General features: G+C 47.1%; 1 long non-coding RNA gene across 1 annotated transcript; it reads right to left on the minus strand.

The window, feature by feature from the left end:
* Positions 1 to 7,735: 7,735 nt before the first annotated feature.
* On the minus strand, positions 7,736 to 8,800 carry LOC119281243. Its single transcript, XR_005138313.1, has 2 exons — positions 8,444 to 8,800; positions 7,736 to 8,321 (listed from the first exon to the last, which is right to left on the minus strand). It is a non-coding gene; the product is annotated as an uncharacterized LOC119281243 (long non-coding RNA).
* Positions 8,801 to 8,806: the final 6 nt, after the last annotated feature.

Below are 8,806 nucleotides of genomic sequence, written 5' to 3' on the forward strand. Positions count from 1 at the left end.
GTCCCAAAGCCATGGCTGCAGGAAAGTGGACGCACTTAGGAATAAGTGGGAGGTCAATGTGCGAGCCAAGTACGTTAAGGGTCACCACAGAGGATCCAAAAAGCAAGCTGTCACCCTCGGCCCAACGTCATGTGAGTGCACGTGTAACAAGCCCAAGCTTGAGGGCTACCCTTGTAGTCATGTGCTCCGGGCGGCTGCAGATCAAAAAATCAGTGTTGAGCCATACATATCACCGTACTTCAACATGTACAATATGTACAACACTTGGAACGGTGAGTTCTGGGCCTGAGGCGTTGATATGAACTACAAAATGTTGTGGCCAGATGGGCCGAAATGGGTTCCGAACGCCGACTTGATGAGAACCGCCAAGGGACGACGTCAGTCTAGGTGTCATCGCAATGACATGGACCATAGCCAGATGGGAGAACCAAGGCGATGCCGCGTTTGTAGGTGTCCTGGACATTCATGTAGGGAATGCTCGTATCGAGCGAACAACACCGCATGATGTTGATTTATCTGTACTCGCTATGTCTACTTATATTTGTACTATACTTTTATTAATTTAAATTGAATCTGTTTGTATTATTGAATCTCTCTGTGTTATTGTATTTATATTTATTTTAAATTGAATCTCTTTGTATTATTGTATTTATATTTAATTTAAATTGAATCTCTTTGTATGTTTGTGTGCAGGTTATGGCTGAAGTGCCGCGGCTTTTGGAGGGGCCCCATGACGCCGGCCACCGTTGCCATCTATTTTTGAACCCAAATAAAGGACATGATTATCGGGGTTTCCGACTTCGAACCATAAAGAAAACCTGGCCAATACACAATTATTGCATTCCTCACCTTGACGCATATGGTCTACATGCTTTTGCTAGGCTCACATCAAGGGAAGACCAATCCCAGTTACGTTCGGACCCATCCCTTTTAACATCCCTCGTTGACCGGTGGAGACCTGAAACCCACACCTTTCACTTTCGTTTTGGCGAGCTTGCACCTACACTGAAAGATGTTTCTATGATCCTTGCTCTGCCAATTAGAGGTGAGTCGTTAGTCCCTCGACGAGTGTCTAACACTTGGGCACAAAATATATCAGACCGTCTTGGGATGACAATGCCAGAATCACAACGTACTGGTGGCCCTCGTGGCATCCCACTCCCCTGGCTTCATGATAACTTTCTTCATATTTCTAGCTTCGCTGATTCTGAGACGAGGAAAAGACATCTGTTTGTGTATTTGTTGTGGCTCCTCGGGGTTATGTTTCCAAATTCACACGGGGACGTACTTCTCCCTGGTCTCATCTACATTGTGGAGAAGATGGTAGATGAACCTTTACCCGAGCATCCAAAATACAGCTTCGGTTCTGCCATTCTATCTCATACATATAGAGGCTTGTGTGATGCCACACAAAAAACTTCCTTCGCAAAAAAAGCTCCATTACTTTGTGTCCCCTACGAGTTTCTACAGTTGTGGTCCTGGGAATATCTCCCTGTAGGACGACCTCATATAATAAATCCCATACACCCATACGACTATAGCGAGGGAAGCTCTGTAACTATGGCCAGCAGGTGGACAAGGGCACGGAAACATTGGTCTCCAAGTATTGCGAAAAATTGTTACCCTATATACCGCTAGCAGTTTGAGGCACTTGATGAGTCTGTAGTCACATGGAACCCATGGACTCAGGAGCATGTACAGATGGTCTTTAATATACGACCCATCACACCAGGTATGTTGACCGATAGTGCATTCTGGCTGACTCGCTGCTACTTATTGTTCCTGTGGTGTGTTGAGCCTTACAACCAAGAGCGTGTCATGAGACAGTTCGGTCTGTATCAGGAGATTCCACCACCTTTTCCAAGATGTACTGACGAGGAAACCCATAAGTAAGATGTGACCTCCCTAAATAGTTAGTGTCCTTTTTAATTTACTAAACTCACACTTTGTTACATAATTTGCAGGCTAACCAATATGGGCCACGGTTGGAGTCTTTACGATTGGAGGAAGCGCAACATTCAATGGGTACAGAAGTGGGAAAATGACGCGGTAGCAGATATAGTGTATCAACTTAGGTACATTTTATTTACATTATTTATTACGATGACCATACGATGTGTGAAGATGCTTTGCTTTCATCACAACGGTTGATGTTATTATATAATTTTGCAGACCGTACGATGGAAGTACAGCTCAAGCGTACAAGCAGTGGTACTGCATCAGCACGCATACAAGCCTGGCCGGTCAACTTGCTATGATACCAACAAATCTCACGCACGAGGAGCAGATGCAGAGACCTGTTGAGCTGCATGCAGCTTACTATCAAGACGGGATGGTAATCACTAGTAATTTTTTCAGGTCCATCATTTCATAATCATTTCAACCAAATAAGAACCAAATATTTTTCCAGCTTCAAACTGCCCACGATATAGGGCAGATGGCGGCGGAAAGCATGCCGCCCAGGGCTGTCAAGTCATTCAATAAATGTGTTAAAGAATACATGCTAACAAAGTTGAGATGTGGTAGAGGCGACGACGTTGTAACTGGAGCGTAGAACATGCCAGTACCGAGGTCAGCCAGACCGAGTGCGGCGCCGTCGTCCAGACCGAGCGAGGCGCGTACAAGCCATGGGCAGCGGGGGAAGGGTCCGAGTACTACAATGACATTGCCACGACATGACTCTTCTCTGCCACTACATCGCTCTTCTTCGGTGCTGCTTTGTCAGGGGCAGACATCGCAGGACCATGGCATGGGCTTGGATTCGATGCCTGAGCTGTATCTTTCCCCAAACCCATATGCATACACAGGATATGGCGCATACACTCAAGGTGAGGGATCTCAGTCGTATCTCTCCACGCAAGGGATCTCCATGCCCGAGGAGACTCGTGTCCCAGATTTAAACCAGTACCAGGTAGAATGTCCAAACAGTACAGGCGAGGGATCTGATCAGGTAGTCATGTTTACATTTTAATACATTTACAGTGATATTACATATTATCCTCTAACAGGCTTTGTTTACAATGTTTCTATGTGCAGGGCATACCTGATGTAAATTGGAATGATGAGTACACCCAACCTGGCAACAATGTTTACGCAGTAGATACGGATTTCTTCGGAGAGGACGTTATTGGCCCATCTTTTATCCCCGACGAGTCACAACAACCATACGCCTACAATTACGCATCAGGTTCGCAACAAGGATTACAGACTCCACCACCTATGCAAGAGTCGCAGACACAGGAAGACCAACTGGAGTACGGTCACGGTCTTCGTGTACCTCGACCACCTAATCGCTTGGAGCTTTCCGGCCTGAAGGGAAGGCCAGGTGGCCGTCGTCGACTACAATGATTCATCTATCCACGTGCGCGACCCAATGTATCTACATATGTCTGTATCAGACTTTTTGATTTGAACATCTATGTATGCTGAAATAAGAATGCACCAGTCAGGAATAATTTTCCCCTCAATATTTTCCCGCCAACGCTTTCCCTCCATATGTTCCCGCCACCCGTTTCCCGCCAACGCTTTCCCTCCATATGTTCCGGCCACTCGTTTCCCGCCATATGTTCCCGCCAACCCTTTCCTGCCATACTGCACTCGTTATTTCCCGCCATTTTCTCCTCTATACCTATAAAATCCCCTTAAGACGGAGGTGGATAAGCATTCGAGTGTAGTGTAGTCGAGATGTCCCATTATCCTTTCGATCGTAGTTTTCACCCTGGGATGAGCAGGACTCTTCTCAGGCTAGCTACCGATTTCAGGATGGACAATAGGATAGTTCCATGGGACGAACACACCAGTAGTGACACCATAATGAATGAGTTGGCTCACCAATTATGTAGGTCTGGGTAGCCTGGAAGGACCTACGAGGAGGTACGTAAAGAACTTCTTAGGTTGCATGCAAGGTGGAAGAATGTAGTGGAGCCGAAGAGTGAAACTTTCAGAAGGACTGCAGAAAATTATCCATTTTTATGGACTGAGGAGAGCGAGGATGAAGATGATATCTTCATGCCGCCGCTTCCGGGTGCTGCATCGTCAAAGGGCAAGCGTTCTGCATCGTCTAAGGGCAAGAGTACTACATCCTCGAAAAGCAAGAGTTTTGCATTGTCCAAGGGTAAGAGTTCTGCATCCTCGAAGGGCAAGAGTTCTGCATCGATGGAGGATGACGATGATGCCTTCATGTAGTTTTTATGCTGTATTCCAGTTCTACCGTTTAATTCGGATGTACTTGTATTATTAGTTTGTACTCTCTTATTGTAGGGCATTATGTTCTATCTTAATTTTATTTTGTAGTTGTTGCACGATGTTCGATGTTAGTGGAGGGAAAGAAAGTGCCACTACTTTATTCTAAAACTATATTTTTTTTCCATTACGACACGGCACAACTGAAAATAAAATACGTCATAGGAATAAAGCTACATTTAACTCCTGAAATAAAGCTACATTAAAGTGCAGAAACAAAGATACAAATGATTGCGAAATTAAAAATACTACCACAGGAATCTACTGAGTCCAGCGTGGATATTTTCCTTTTCCATCGCCAGCTTCTTTTGCTGCCTTGGCCTCACGAGCCCTTTCTTTCTTTCTCTGCCTCTCCGCCTCACGAGCCTCCTTTCACTCTCGTTCCCGCTCCTCCATGCGACGAGCCTCTTCCCTGTTTTTCTTTCCTAAATCCTGAAAAAACGGTGTTGCTCTGCATAGTATTCTTTTAACTCTCTCTCTTGCTCTGCTTTCTCCTCAGCTTCCGCCTTCTCGCGTCGCTCTTACGCAAATAAACTATTCCACACACGGCGACTTCTTTCATGAATCTCAGTCACTGCCCAAGCCGGCTTCTCCGTGTCAATCCAACGATAGTACATGCACAGAGATGGAGGAGACTACAACAATAAACAAGAATGTTACTAAAGAATCAATCAAAATACCAACAATATCTATTCGTGATGGTTAAAGCATACCGGAGGCTTGTCGTACTCTGAAATAGCTACGGCAGGATCTTCCTCATAATTGGCGCACATGAAAAACTTCATGCCCAACCAATCTGAAAAATCTGTCACCTCCTTCACCTTGCAAAGATCGCCACACCAACACCGCAAGACTGCCACCCCCGGAGGCAAACTCGCATTCTTCATTTTCCTCGGCCTAATGCTTTGATCCGAACAAGGCAAACTCATACCGACTGAACAAATGTGTTACACACTTTGCGCACTGGCGATTTCAAGGATGGCTGGACGAGAGCCTCGGTGTCTCCTTTTATAGGCTCAGACGATAAATGATACGCGAGAACAGAGGAAATTAGGCGGGATATTTTAGGATCCCTGTAGTGTCAGTACAACAGGTTCCCGCAGCATCGGATTCCCGCATTGCCTCGTATTCGGTGAGGCAGAAAAAGCAAAAGCCAGAGTGATTCCCGCCCGTGAAATTCGTCGTCCTCCGCGCGTGGTAATCAGCCCAGTTTGCAACAGTGAAATTCATCGTTATTACGCGCGTGGGAATCAACGCCATTTGCCACAGTGGCTCATGTCGGCCAGGGGAATCCGTGCATGCAGCAACGGGCCGCCTGCGCTAGAGGCTGCAGGGCCCGCGCCTCGGCCAGTGAGCAGCAACAACTGTCGGCCAGCGCTGTCGGCAGGCGAGGCCGCCTCAGCCAGTGGCGGCGAGGCCCACTGGCGGGGCCCACGCGAAGCAGGGCCTGTCTGCCAGCCAGCGACCGCGCCAGGGCTGGCCGCCTCGCCCGGTGGCGGCAGGGCCCACCTGGCCCGCCCCATTCCGTCACGGCGCGGGAGGAGCTGGGAGTCCGATCTGGCTGGGTGGCCGCCTCCTGCGGTGGCGGCAGGGCCCGCCGCCTCCTAGCGTGGCGGCAGGTGCCACATGTCACCTGTCGCGCCTGCCGCCACCGCCGAGGGGGTCTTTTTTGTCAAATTGATTCAGAGGCAGTCTTTTTTGGCAATTCATCTCGGCAGGGGGTCCTTTTGGACAAAAAATCATGGGCTTGGGGAGTCTAGGGTTTCTGCGGCGGGGCTGTGGCCTGGGGACTTGGGGCGAGGGGCGGGGAGTGGATTGGGCAAATCCCATCGCACATGGGCGCAGTTGACCCAGCCAACACAAGCGTGAGACGAGCCCACTCGTCATTGGGCAAGGAAAATGACAGTGAGGTGAAAAATGATTTAACTGCAAGTGAAAATCTAACGGTGCAGCGAGCCAGAGGGACAGATCGGACGACCGACGAAGCTCCGATCGAGTAAGCCTCCTGGATGCGAGTTGGCTAGCATCACTATTGGTTTAAATATACATACATATATATACGTATATATATATAGCCGGTCTATTCTGCTAATATTAGCAGAATAGTTATTCTAATAACACTTCTGCACTGCACGCTCAACGCGAGGGCACTGCATCCCTATCAAACGAACACTGCAATGTCACCAGAAAAAACTGCATGCATTTTTTCGGCATTGTTTTCGCTCCAGTTTCTAAACCGTTATTTAGAACGAGGTGTATAATATATCATTGGATAGCTATGGAAAATGTGCAGGCTCGTCATGTTGAACACTTTTCGAGATTCATCGCAGTTTAAGAGCAGTTTCATAAATAGTGCGCGCATGACAGGATGGAGCGTGCGTATTTTCGCGATTTTTTCTAAACCGCACATCGGAATGAAGCAAACGATACAGCGTTGGAAGGATATCGTCGAGCCACATCTTTTTGATATATATGTTTTTCTCTAATTCGTTACGGTTTAAGAGCAGCTTCAAATTTACTAAATCGCGGAATTCTGTTTTTCAAAAAATTTCAAATTTTCGCTACTGTTTTTGCTCCAGTTTTCTAACCGTTTGTCGAAACAAGGCTTGTGATACGCTGTTGGAAAGCTACGGACGAGGCGTAACTTTCATATGTTGAAATGTTTTTGAGATTCCTTACGGTTTTTAGTTAATTTTGAAAATCGTGCGGCTGACGACGAGAGGCAGCTTCCGTTTTTCGTAAAATTTGTACAAACCGTTTGTCGAAATGATCGAAATTACACGCCGTTGGAAAGATATCGATGAGACGCAACTTTTTCATATATAACACTCTCTCCAATTCCTTACAGTTTAAGAGCAGTTTTGATATTAACGAAATGCGGACATTGTTTTTTCGCGACACCGAAATCGACGAGGAACTACATCAGACAGAAGAACACACTGTTTTTACACTGATAATCGCACTGCATCAGACGGGCAAACGAACTGCATCATTTTTCTATCGGACCAAAATTTTCTAAGACGAGGAAAAGTGCGCTTCACATCGGGTGTAAGTGAACCACATCAAGCGAAAAATGAACCGAGACACAAGTCTAAGTGTACCGTATGATTTTTCTTTGTCTTTTTCTAACTTGTTTCATAGGGTTAAGTGAGCCATATTTGTCAATGTTAACGTGCTGCATCAAACGGGCAAGTGCACTGCATCGTTTCCTTTTGTCAAACGTAAATTTTCTTCGAGTTTTTGTTGTCTTTTTTCTAACTTTTTTGCGAACGAGAGTGGACCGCAGAAATGAGAGCAAGGGAACCGCGACATATATCAAAGTGAACCGTCAATGTTGATGAAGTGACCTGCATGTTCTTTTTTTACATCATTGTCGTCTGCTCTAAACTTCATAGCATGGGAGTAGTGCACTGCACCGAATAAAAGTGAACCTCTTTTTGGGACAAAAGTGAACCTCTTCGATACAAAATAGATGTCATACAAAAAAAGCAGGTAGTAAAAAAATATTTGACCGCACCACACAACCATACGAACTGCATGGGCTACATCCGCCGTTGACCTGGGACTCTGAGGATTACATACATGCATACATGTATGCGACATAGAAAAATCTACGGTATAAAACATGACACCATACAGGCATATATGTACAGACTCACATACACACACACACACACACACACACACACACACACACACACACACACACACACATTGCCGTCCACCACGCCAAATTCAGCACTGAAGCACCATGAGCTATAAACCGCACTGCCAATACGTAACCAAAACTAATTGTAATAACATTATTTGCACTAGAGAAAATTAGTCAGAGTGCAATTTCTGAAGTTTCTCAACACACAAAAAACTCCAAACTGCACTACATCTCTGGAATGGGTAAAAACTCCAAAGTGCATTGCCCGACGCCCTCCTGTGCCCATGGGATGGACTGTAACAGCAGGCAAAATTGATTACATGGACAATGGCTCCATGATCTATGGTGTCGACGACGTCGACGACCGAAACAAATTGCATCATGGAATAGGGTGCTGCGGGTGATCTACAGATCAGGGAGGAGAGACCTGCGGGGGAACAACAAAGTGAGCTGCAAGGGAATACTTATTTTAGTTGAAAACAACAAAGTGAGCTGCAAAAAAAAGTGCTAAAGGGCGCCTGTGTGCACTGCAAAAGGAGTTTGACCGACCGGCGAGCAGAGGAAGCAAGGGAAGGGAGGGCCAAGCGAGATCTCAGTGTCATGGTGCTCGTCAGAAGGGAGGACCGACCACTCCCGCTAGCCATGTGTGCTCGATCTGGCCTATCTCCACCAGGAGTCGCACCACCTGAATGGGCAAGGTCTCGCCGCATCCGGGGGATACACCGAGATGCATAGCATGGGGTTGGGAGGAGGCACGTGGAGGAGGAGCTCGGATCCATCGCCGGTTGGGCGCGGGATGGCAGGGGCTGCTCAAATCCATCGCGGTGGTCGGGGCGGGCAGTGAGGGGGAGGGAGCTTCTGGTGCGGCGCGGTGGTGGGAGGTGGGGCAGCGGCGCGGGGAAGGGAGGTGGT

This window comes from Triticum dicoccoides, chromosome 3B (genome assembly GCF_002162155.2).
Source record: "Triticum dicoccoides isolate Atlit2015 ecotype Zavitan chromosome 3B, WEW_v2.0, whole genome shotgun sequence".
NCBI classification, from domain to species: Eukaryota; Viridiplantae; Streptophyta; class Magnoliopsida; order Poales; family Poaceae; genus Triticum; species Triticum dicoccoides.